Genomic DNA, 13236 nt, shown 5'->3' with positions numbered 1-13236 from the left:
ATTTTTTTGTCCTTTCTGATAAATTGTAACCTTGACTTTTCCTTCTAAATTTCTTTAACATCAGCGAGTCATGTCCACACTACATAAAACTGCAAATAAATAAATGTCATCCCAAACACTATTAAAAAATACTACAAAAAATCAATTATGTTCATCTCTGTATTTTAGTCAGAAAACCACTAGGGGCGTAGCTACCATTGGTGCAGCCCGTGCAGTGGCACCGGGGCAGAGAGTCCTGAGTGACCCAAAGAAACCCGGTAACTGCTGTGTTATACTACCCCATCTGCAGTCAAAGGGGTCTGTTTCCTTGCTTTCATGAGGGCCCAAGGCACTCTTGCTATGCTGTTGAAAACTACACTTCCCCTAGGGAGGACGATATCAGCCCACTCTTGAGGTATGTGTATGCTTGCTAACTGAGAAAATACACGTGGGAAGAAAGTCATGATTTTATTAAAGACACAGAGGCTGTTGTTAAAGTGGCACACTGCACCTTTTTGCCCAGTGAGCAGCAAAGAGAGCTGGAAAAGTTGATCCATGTAGAGTGTGGAGCCAGTTCTAGAATTTGTTTTAAGGATATGTTGGATGTTTTTGTGTTTAAATGATGTTATTGGTTGCTGGTGAATATTAATGAAAGGAGTTTTTGCATTATGTTGCTTGCAGTGCTAGACAAGTCTCCCAGAAGTAGTCCATAAAGCCATTTCATCTGATCTAGTTGTGGAGTGGACATATCCCCAGAAAGCACAGCACCATTTCTACTTCCTAAAGAAACTCTAGACTGATACCTGCTTGAAGACCAGGGTCTCACTGTGAAATCCATACAATGGAATGGGCACAGTGCATCATAGCTCAGCACCATGTACAAACTAACAAAGCCTAGCTCAATGTGCATGAACGTATTTCAGTCTGTGGCACTAGATCCAAACATCACACAAAAAACAAGTGTAGCAAAGGAGTTACTCCCATTCAGCAAGAGTCGTAGAGCTGTAGTATGTAGCTGGTGTTCCATTTTTTAATATGCCGTCGCAAATACAATATTGAAGCAAGGTGTAGCAGCACATTGTCATTTAAAGACAGCATTTTCCATTAAAATAGCCACAAAATTTGCACAGGCATACAGTTTTACTGATAGAACTATAGAGATCACAAATTATATTGTGTGGAAATCAAGTTTCAGGGAACATCTGGGCATCCCCAAGCAAAGTGTCCTTATCTGTTGTCACCCTATTAAAATATTTGTTCCCGTCACACTTTAGAATTAGACAAAAGTGCCTTATTTGTGCTTTCTTTACTGCTGATATATTTTGAAATAAAAGTACAGTTCATTTATAGGTATTTAAATTGTGTTGTGTGTTAGAAAAGTATGACATCCTACAGCATTTCCTCTGATACCAGCACGATTGTCACGTAGTTCACTTTAGAAAATCCTCTCACTTTGCAGTCAGAGAAAGAAAAGCAAACATCAATCTCTATGTAAAAACAATAAGCAGCAATTTGTCCTAAGACTGGCCTGATATTTGGCCTTTGTCTTTGAATGCACAGCAAGATGAAAACAAACTTTGAAGGCAGTTTGTTATTTGGGGAATCCCGCTGCACCTTCCCACTCCCCCAACCTACCATGCCTATGACTTCATCAAGATGGCTCTGTAAGTTCAGTGGTCGCTGCTGATGTCTATATCACCGGAAGTCACAACTTTGAACCCCCCCATGGACAACTCGGTATTTCTTCCTTCTGAGGTCGATGACTTGGGCATAGGAACTATATACAAACCAAATTGATATTATTATAATTAAATCAGTAGAATTCCCGAAAGAATGATGGCCGTGAAAGGGCAGGCAAAGAAGCAGTCCCATGTAAGTAAGTCTGTTTTTTGTGAAAAAAGTAAACTTCATCAAAAATAGTATTCAAAGGAGGCACTATAATAAAAATGTGAAAGCACTGTGCTAAATGAGTGCTACCGATATTTCAGTGCGAGGCTGACTGCTATAAATCCGGCACAATGTGTAGGATTTTGCTGACACTACAACATGGTAACATCAGAACACATTTACATAACTATATGTGGCTACATATTTTATCCAGTGTTAAACTAAAGGTGTTTAAGTATGATAAGCTTATCCAGCTGTATCAGAATAATGACTTGTTTTATATTGTGCTTCATACAATACTTCAGCCTTTTTTATGGGCAGCACAAAGTGCTTCGTCCATTCTGTTATCTCTCTTTGGGCTTGAAACCACGCCCATGCCACGTCAGTCACTTACATCCGTTCGTGGGCTTGCCTTTTAAAATCCGCTTGCTTTCATTTGTGAAAGGCATGCATACGTCATGCCTTTTCCGGTGTTTAGCTCACGTACACAGCACCGGTAAAGTACCAAAAACATACGAGGTTCGATGTTTTCAGCCTGGAGTCTGGACTACTTTATCTGTTTATTTTCCACGCAGCACGATCACACTGCATTTTACATAGCGCGATCGTGCTGCGGTTTTTTTCGCTTTACAACGCTAATAGCTCTAACTCGAACAAATGTGAGACCCGTTGCACTGAAAATGCTTCTTAAGTGCTGTAAATAACAGGTGTTACTAATAAACAACGTAGTGGTATTGAATTTGCAAACCTCAAAAGGGAAAGGATAGGTTTGATTGGTCTTGCCAAGATGCAAAAGTGCAATCTACAAATTACTATAGTGAGATAGTAACATGCTCAACCGTATTGCAGCTTGCCATATTTGCATGGTTTTTCAGTTATCAAGACCGTGTCTCACTAAATTTCTCTTGCACACTGCTATAATTAATGTACACAAAAATTCTAACAAAAATTTTGCTTGGAAATCACAGACCCTGATTCACAAAATCCGTGTATTTTTCCATGAAACGACTGTATTTACAATTTAAGATAAATCTCAGAATATGTGAATTTATTTTATATCACGTGTGTGATTAAGAGGTTGAGAAAAGAGTCTTTCCCTGGCAGAATAATGAGAGTGGGCAATGTAAATATGATGAACACCTTAAATTTTAAATGTGGATATTGAGATTAAGTGTAATCAGCGTAGTAAATGTGTGAAAGTGCCACTAACATCCCCACTTATTGAAGAGGGAGTCATGGAAGATATTTCTTCAAATGAAAAAAAAATACCATTAGAGCAAAATAAGGTAAATAAATAGATTTTGCAAATGCACGTTTTTCATAATGGTATGCTTGTGAATTGTCTTCTCTGTGGTCGATGTGTAGGTGGATGGCAAGGAAGCCAATAGAGGCCTATGCTTAAAAATCTACATAAGTCGCAGCTTTTCATGGTGTACACTTGGGAATTCTTGTGAATATGGTAAAATTGTAAAAGTCAGCAATGCTAAGGGGTAAGTAGAGAGATCTATGAGTGTTTTGTGACCCTGGCTCAAAATTAATAGATCGCCTTTCTACCTAACATGAGAGAAGCTGTGGTCTAGTGTTCTCTTTGTTAACTTTAAACCAGTTCACTTGAGGTTTGATTCCGGCTCCCCCACTTGAACAAACTGTGTGATCTCAGACATTTCTATTAGCAGTCTGTTCCTCCTTTGCTCGTTTACGTGCCAACATTATTAGCAGTTAGAAACCAGTTTTAAATTGAAATACTGGAATAAAAGCTGGGCTGGGGAAACACCCCTTACCATTGAGATAAGAGGTAACAAAGTGTTTCCATTAACTACTATCAGTTGTTCTATTTAGTAGCAAATTTAATTGTAATCTCTACCTTAACAAAACCAGGTTTTGACGCAGAACTAACAGAGGTATAATTCAAACATTCCCTGAATTGCACTGTGTAGCTGGCAGCTGCCTCTAAGGCCTGTTTCTAGCCTGTTATTCATAGATTTGAAGATTGGCATGGCTAACTCTGCCTTTCATCCTTCGGTGGTCCACATAGGAAAGGCAACAGGCTACAAGAAATAGCAATATCTGCGGCAGCAGGAACTTGATATAATGCAATTCCTCATTATATCCCAGAACGGGAAGTTGCATTGTAGTAATATCGAGAGACTGGCTACAGATCATGTAGCGCACGTGCCCTACGCGGCCCACTGCACGCTAACAAGTAAACTATTTCGCTTATTAGTTGTGAACTGGTTCAGCACAACGAGTCGCTGTGGAGAACGTTCACTACAGTTATCAAACCCCAATAAATAAATGGGCACAGAGCATGGCGTGCAGAGTTTTGGCAGGCTTACCGCTGAGCTTTCTTCTCCAGCTGGATCGGCTAGGGAGATCACCTAGCAGACGGGCGAGCTATTTTATTCTCCATCCTCTTCCCTGGGACAGAAATATCAAGAAATGTCTCTTGTAACAATATGGCATTAGTGAATCTGTGGAAACTTTTTACGTTGATAAAAGCAAACCGTGAGAGGAGCTCATGGTGATTTTATCTGTACGTGTGAAAGGGAAAGCAACGTTGTCCTCTTTTGCTGACTGGATGTCACAGAATACAGGAAGCTCTGATTTGAGAGCCTATAGTGACACCTGCTGTCCACATTAAGGGATCGACGACGTCTCCGAATTCAGCATGTGTCGACTTCTCAATAGCAGTTGAGTGAGAAAAAACGTGCAGTGGTGCTGGAACAATTTTCATGGAGTTGATGCCATCAATTTTACATTTAAAGACAGCACATTTCCATTGAAAGGACCACAACATTTACACTGACCTGCGGTTTTACTGATAAAACTACCTAGCGCATAAAGGATAATGGGTGGAAATCGGCTTTCTGCAAATATTTATAATTTTCAAATCACCAAGTGTCTTGATTTGTTTTGATCCTATTAAAGCCTTTGTTTCAATCACACTTTAGAATTGCAAACAAATGAGTTACAAACAAATGTGCTTCATTTGTGTTTTCCAGACTGCTTATCTATTTTGAAATAAATAGTTAATTTGCAGGTATTTAAATGCGGTTTGTGAGAAAAAGCAAGACTGTCAGTTAGTTCACTTTTCAAAACCCTTTTACTTTGTAGTCCAAGAAAAAGAGACCTGAATACCAATCTCCCTGTTAAAAGAATAAATAGCAATTTGACAGAAGAGAGAGCATGGCATTTAACCTCTGTGTTTCAATGCACAGAAAATGTGACAAGATCAAATCAAAATGTAAAGACATCCTTACTGCTCATTCACTTTTTGAACCCACTGCACCTCTGTTTACAGCACCTATGAACTTGTGTGGCTAAAGGGAGTGCAGAATACACATTTTCTTTTCTTATACTAGTAAGCATGCAGATATATAAATATAAAGTGAATGCAACATTTGTATAAGTACCTACTACCCCATGCGAGGCATTGAAGTCCTTGCCTACAGGGGTAGCATACCACACCAAGAAGGGTGGATCCTTTGGAAGTGTGTCTTTGTTTTGACCCTATGTGGTAACTTTTTTCTTGTCCTGTGAGATGACCACCAGGGTGCTGGTATCTTGTTTTGAGACGCAGCACTTAGCAGTGTGATGAACGAAGAAGTATGAGACAGGGATGTGCAGTTTAAGGTTTTCAGTAACCTGGCACATTTAAGCAACTTTGCAGCTCCCTTTATGCATTTTTTTAAAATCATAGTCCAGATAGCTGGTTACCTCACTGGTTATTCATTCTGAGAGATTTTGTATAAATTTTATGCTGCTGGGGAGGCATAGGTTGGGGGGAGAAATAGTGGCAAAATCTGATGGGATAGAAGCCATTAATATCGTTCCACTTTTTCTTTAAAGGACATGTCTAAAGGGCCTGATCTAATAGATATCTATAGAGGCTCTATTTTAACTTCAAAATACATCTACGCAGGTTTTCCTTTCTTCAAATCCTTTTTTGGAAAAAGTGCATCTTAACCACCCACGGACACCACAGTCCCTAGCACACGCATCTGTTAGACCTTTAGGATTTCAGAGACAGCATGGCTTTAACCAAATCAGAGAATTTGATTTATGGACTTAGGTGGGCGACAATTTCCTACCAAAAAACAAAATGAACATTATCTTTAAAATATTCTGTTCACGCTTCATCGATGGAAATTTGAATTATTTGCTGCAAGGGCCTGTAATTTGAAGACTTTACAATGGCGGATTTCAGTGCATGCACAGATCCAATTTAACCGATTTCTGCGCATCTGCAAAATGTTGAATGGGGAAATTTGAATTCTGTCGTGTCTGCAATAGAACTTTATGTCTTGATATTTAATAACATAAGCGAAATTAGAGGGCATTGTAGTGCCAATTTCACAGACCTCTTCTTCCAAACACCCGCTGGAGATTTGACTACAGGAAAGTAACAGTGAACAATACCTAGGCCTGGAACTTCTAAAGCTTTTAAAACACGATTACAAAGTTGGTTATCAAGAGCCACTTGCAGTAATAACTTATGAATAATTTACGGCGCCATTAAAACGTGCTGTTTCGAATATTTTGTACTTGAGTACCATTGAGCAATCACCTGTCATTTACACCGCTAAGGAACACGGTCTGAAGTCTGGATAACTGCCCCTTTTTATTGAGAAAACAGACTGTAAGAGAAGGTAAACAGACTTCTTCGATGGGAGACGGCCTTTTATGTTTGTACTGCACCTGGCTGCATTTGATGGCCCTGTTTTCAGCACGACATGAAAGCGGTCCAGCCAAGGTGGGAAATTGGGATTACAAATATAGACGCCTCGCTTTTGACTCCACAATCTGCTTTTCCCACATTAGGCGCGTTTTTCTCTCCTATGTAAATTCCTGGGCGCAGAAGTGCGCGCGAATGATCTAAAACAGACTCTTTGTAACTTTTCTCAATATTCTGCTGATTGCTACTTCAGTAGCAGATGTGCTAAGCTTAATGGCGCATATATAAGATGCAATCCCCACTCCCTAAATGAACTCCTTGTCTCTAAATATATACAGGATGAGCTATATAAACTCAATTTAGCCACTACGCCATCAAATCTAGTCGAACCGAACAGCGAAAGAATAACATTACAGCCCAGCACCTGTTAGGGAAATTCAGAGCAGAAAAAAACACAACTGCTATGGCCCTCGACCAAGCCGTAAACTGGAATGGGGACCTGAACATCTCCCATAGCAATACATTTTGTAACTCTGTAATTAGCGTCAGCTTTAACTGTGCTCTATGCTGCCTACATAAACGCAGACAACCACATTAGTCTGCTTTTGTCCGCGCGTGATGAAGCCAGTGGTGGTCATTATGTTTTGTAAAGAAAAAAAATGTTGGGCCCAAGGCTGCAGTTAATTCGTTTTGTACTTTTTTCACTAGCGAAAAATTGTCACTTCTTAAAAATATGGAGGTGAGAAAGAAAAGGGCACTAAAGCAGTGCAGGTTTACAAAGTATGTGTGGCCAGAATGGAAGGCGAAGGTGTTTGTAGTTCCCAAGAATGGAAGACGTAGCAATTTAAATACCCCAAGAATATATATTTTTAGGGGGACACACAAGAGACCACAGATAAAATTGATAGGGCCACCTACAACGGACTAACATGAAGATACTGTAAGTATGTGGTATGTGTGCATATACATGTGATATATATGCGTTTCCTTTAATCTGCCAAAGAAGCCGCCACAACTTTAACGCAGGGGGTGCAGAGTTGTGTGAGGGCGGACTCACTGTACATGCCTTTCCAAACAAAAACAGGTTGCGCACTCTAGAGAGATTATATCTGTTGTTTATTAGTCCATGCACAAAAGAATGCTTTAACAGACATGTTTTGGTGCTTGGCCTTTACCTATGTCAAAGTCGCCCTTGTCAAACTCATATAAATACTAACATCAATTTCAGTTTCCTCCGCCTGCTCATTTTACTATCAACATAGAAGACATACTTCCCTTGTTTACCACTGCTGCCCTTCAATTGCACCATGGCCGCCATTTTATAATACCACAGCTTTCCCTATGAAGGCACCCTAATAATGCAGTAACACCATACACCATTTTCATTACACATCATAACTAAAATTGGAGCATGACAATCAGGGAATATTCAATCCCTCATGATCCACAGGACACATGACCCTTTAAAGCAACCACCGCCATTGCAGGAAAACAACATATTGGGGGTCATTACAGCATTGGCGGCAAGCTGTAACCGCCGGGCGGCCGGCAATGCAGCCACACTCCCGCGGTGCCCATTTGGACATCCCCGCTGGGCCGGCGGGCGGAAACCAGGTTTCCGCCCGCCGGCCCAACGGGGATGTGGGCCGCAACATGAGAGCCGGCTCCAAATGGAGCCGGCGGTGTTGCGGCCGTGCGACGGGTGCAGTAGCACCCGTTGCGCTTTTCACTGTCTGCATAGCATACAGTGGAAAGCCGCATGGGGCCCTGTTAGGGGGCCCCTGCACTGCCCATGCCACTGGCATGGGCAGTACAGGCAGTGCAGGCAGTGCAGGGGCCCCACGACTCCCCTTACCGCCAGCCTCTTCCTGGCGGTGCAAACCGCCAGAAACAGGCTGGCGGTAGGGGATTCATAATCCCAGGGCAGCGCTGCCCTGGCGGATTATCACCGCCGGGGCTAAGATGGCGGGAAACCGCTGGCCCCGGCGGTGCGACCGCGGCGCTACCGCCGCGGTCCAAATACGCCGGGAGGCACCGCCAGCCTGTTGGCGGTGCTCCCGTCGTTTTGGCCCTGGCGGTCTTTGACCGCCAGGGTCATAATGACCACCATTGTGCCTTAATGGACAGTCCCAATTAACATGTTTGAATATTCATCAGTATGAAACAAGCAAATCAAAATCACCAATTTCAGAATGAAAAAATATTATTAAGGGAAAAAAATTGCTAAATAAATTCCTACATTTTGTCTCTGCTCAGAAAATTATGAGCATATCAGTGAAGACCTGAAAGGGCATATATGGCATAGTTCTCCCCTACAGGGCTACAGTCAGTAAAAATTTACTGAAACTATCCCCACTCCTGTCCAATATGTGTCCACATCTCATCAATGTTTAACCCCCTTGGAGTCCTGATCTGCATCTCAATGATATACCGGGATTCAGTGTTGAAACTTTTCAAACACTCACCCCCAGTCACAGATTTGGGTTTAATCCATCGTTCTTTTGCTCACCATGCCACCCCAGTTTGGACCCAGCCATATGCAAATCAGTCTTGACCCTGTTCCCCATCGGAACAGTCCAGCCCGAACTGCCGGGCCAGGTCCTCCCTGGACCAGAAACAAACATTCTAGGACCGGTTTCAGGGTATCACCCTTTATCAGCTAGGCTAGCTTGAATCCAGTGGCACAGTGAGCAAGGGACCCACGTCTGGGCATACCCTTCCCTCTTAGGGCAACTATAGCAACACAAAAGGATGATGGACGGAGTGTTGAAACTTTTCAAACACTCACCCCCAGTCACAGATCTGGGTTTAATCCATCGTTCTTTTGCTCACCATGCCACCCCAGTTTGGACCCAGCCATATGCAAATCAGTCTTGACCCTGTTCCTCATAGGAACAGTCCAGCCCGAACTGCCAAGTCAGGTCCTCCCTGGACCGGAAACAAGCATTCTAGGACTGGTTTCAGGGTATTACCCTTCATCAGCTAGGCTAGCTTGTATCCAGTGGCACAGTGAACAAGGGTCCCATGTCTGGGCATACCCTTCCCACTTAGGGCAACTTTAGCAACACAAAAGGATGATGGACAGAGTGTTGAAACTTTTCAAACACTCTTAATTTGAGTATCTTGTCCCCTCCCCTCTCATCTCTAATGACCTGATCAACATAGAAAAAACATAACAGATTCCTGTTACTCTCATGCTTCATTTGGAAATGTCATGCCACCGGATATGTGGGTTCACCTTTTGTTATTGCATGCATGTGCTCTAGAATTCTCTTTTTCTCTACATGTACTGTGCTGCCTACATATTTCATACCACAGGAACAGATTAAGCAGTAGACTATATAGATATAACTACAATTCAGCAGCTTGGTAATGGGGTTCCTCACCCTTCTCCCCAGCACTTCATAGTCGCTCACCTTTGTGCTGTATTTACATGCCTTACAGCACATGCAAGAGAAAATCCTGGCATCCTAGGTTTTTCAATTCTCGTTTCAACATAATGGCTGTGAACCAACTTTTCCTTCAGTCAGGTACGTCTCCTATAGTTCACCTGTGGAGTAGATGGTAAGCTGGTACCAATTACCTGATCAGTCTGTTGAATTCTCCAATTCTTTCATAGCACTCTATAGAAGTGTATAGCCTCAGCTGAAAAGGTTGTAATTAACCACACTGCTTCATCCTTTTTCTTTGTACAAGTTTCAGGTTGCATCAATGCTTGGAACTGATTCAAGGTATCTTTCGCAGCCTGTGCATATTCACTGTGTGTGGAACAACTGCGCCTAATGCACAAGAGTTCCCCAAAGGAACTGAGTAAGTTGGAGGGGTACTGGCTTCTAGCATGCAAGATAGAGTTGCCCGCAGTAGGTTCTCTGAAGAGTGTTGTATGCACCGGCCATCCTGCACATAAACCAGTAAATCCAAAAAGGGTACTGCTGTTTCACCAATCTGAATAGAGAAGTGTTGATTCATGGTGTTATTATTCAGCCTCTCAATGTAACTCTCAGCCAGCTCCCTGGTGCACCTCCACACCAAAAATAAGTCATTGATATAATGTACCCATGGGACATCATTCTCTATCTATGGGTAGTTTTCCTCTGCCCAGGCCACATGCATCTCCCACCAGCCCACAAATACATTTGCATAGATGGGGCAAAGTATGTGCCCATCGGTGTCCTCTGTCTTTGGTGGTACAACTGAATTGCAAAAAGAAAAATGTTATGTTTGAAGCTAAAGGAAATCAAGTACAATATGATAGCATAATGTTCCAAGAATTCCAATGGTCTGCTTCTCAAAAAAAATTCCTTGTTCATGATCAATACATGTATACAGACTTGTTATATCTAATGTTATGAGATATGTTTTGAGCAGAAAATTCTCCTCCCACTGAGTATTGTCAATAGCTTGCATAAAGTCAGTGGTGTCTCTAATATAAGAACTCAAATCCTTGACAAAAGGGAACAAAAATTGATCCACAAAAATCGAGGCGTTATCTAAAAGACTTCCATTGGACAACACTATTGGATGCCCTGGTAGTTAGTACCTTGGTATGTTTATGTACTTTCGGTAGATGATAAAAGGTTGGAATAAATGGATGATCCACCTTTAGAAATTGATCCTGATCATAATCCATAGTTCCTCGATTTCTCCAACCTTCTAAGAGGTCATAAAAGTTTTGAATACTCATCAGATATTGTTCCGTTGTGATGGGTTGATGACATGCTGCGTCCCCCAATTGTCTCAATGCATCTTTGACATATTGCTCTTTAGTCAACAGGAAACAAAATGTCCCCCCTTTATCAGAGGGCTTTATGACAATGTTAGGATCATTCTTCAAATTCAATATAGCCTGCCACTGTTCCTTTAGTCAGGTTAAAATTAAGTTTATCGTGTCAATACTTCCAAAAATTATGAAGGTCACTAATCACTACCTCATGAAAACAATCAATGGTATCATGCGGTGTCTGTTGAATACACCTAGATTTTAATCTTAGATTACTTTTGCTGCCACATTGCATAGTACCGGCTCTCTCTAGAGATGCAACATCATCATCCAGAGTGTCAGTCGCCAAAGTTGGTGCCTGTCAGAAATGGGGTCTCTAGTTGGCAGTCAGTTTACACTCTCTCAAAGTAGGAACCCTCACTCTAGTCAGCGTAAGGGAGATACACAGCTCAGATAAGACCCGCTCTCCCTCTAGGTAACTTGGCACAAGCAGTAAGACTTGTCTCAGAGGCAATATGTAAAGTATTTGTACAACTACACACAGTAACACAGTGAAAACACCACAAAAGGACTCCATGCCAGTTTAGAAAAATAGCATATATTTATCTAAATCTAACAAGACCAAAACAACCAAAATCCAACATACACAAGTAAAAATATCAAATTTTAAAGTAAAAAGAGTCTTAATCCATAATCAATGGATGTGTTGTTTTAGCAGAAAGTACCTGGCATGCATAAAAAATAAAGCTGCAGGGGCCAGGGTGCATCAGAAAAGTAAGCCCTTAGTCATTTCCCTACTCGCAAGTGAGGCCACGCGTTGATTCTTTCTTCACCAGGTAAACAATGCTTCAATTTTTCCCTTGCAGGCAAGAGATGTGTCGATTTCCAGGCAGGCTGCCTAATGTCTGTGCAGCAATGTTGAAGATTTGACGCCCAGGGACCATGCATGGAAAATACAATGCATGGCAGCAATCAATCTGCGCCGAGCTGGCGATGCATCAATTTCACTGGTGCTGCGTCGATATTTCAGCCACGGTGCAGGCTCTGCATCAATTTTTCGGCTTCTCAGCTCCGGTGCGTGGATTTTTATTCAGGTTCTGCCAGCTTCTCCTCCAGCGGCCCAGAGACTGGATGTGGCACCACTTGACAAGTCATGGGGTCTCAGCAAGAGAGTCCAGTTGATAGCAGATGAAGTCTTTGATGTCCCTGAGACTTCTTAACAGGAGGCAAGTTCAGTCCAAACCCTTGGAGAATCTACACAAGCAGGATACACAGCAAATTCCAGTCTTTGTCCTCTCTAAGGCAGAAGCAGCAATTGCAGGACACACAGCAAAGGGGCAGTACTCCTCCTCACAGCTCTTCAGCTCTTCTCCTTTGCAGAGGTTTCTCTTGACCCAGAAGTGTTCTAAAAATCTGGGGTTTTGGATCCACTACTTATACTCATTTCTGCCTTTGAAGTAGGCAAATTTCAAAGGAAAGTCTTTGTAGTGCATAAGACCCTACCTCTTCCTTACCCTGCCCCAGCCACACTCCAGGGGGTTGGAGACTGTATTGTGTGAGATCAGGCACAGCCTTTCAAGTGAAGGTGTCAGCTCCTCCCTCCCACTCTAGCACAGGAAGACTCATTAGGATATACAGGACACACTTCAGCTCATTTTGTGTCACTGTCTAGATTGAATTCACAAACGGCCCAACAGTCAGTCTGACCCAGACCTGGGTTCAGGAGCCAAGCAGAGGAACACAATGGTTAAGCAAGAAAATGCCCACTTTCTAAAAATAAACAAACACAAATGATGGACGGAATGAGGAACCAATCAAACATTCACCCCCAGTCTTTCTAAAAATTGCATTTTTAAACAGACAATCTAAAAAACAACTTTACCAAAAGATGCATTTTTAAATTGTGAGTTCAGAGACCCCATACTCCAAATCTCCATCAGCTCCCAATGGGAAACTGCACTTAAGAGATATTTAA

Source organism: Pleurodeles waltl, chromosome 9 (assembly GCF_031143425.1).
Source record: "Pleurodeles waltl isolate 20211129_DDA chromosome 9, aPleWal1.hap1.20221129, whole genome shotgun sequence".
In the NCBI taxonomy this organism is placed as follows: domain Eukaryota; kingdom Metazoa; phylum Chordata; class Amphibia; order Caudata; family Salamandridae; genus Pleurodeles; species Pleurodeles waltl.
The sequence above is the reverse complement of the archived record's forward strand: the minus strand, read 5'-3'. Positions refer to the sequence as shown.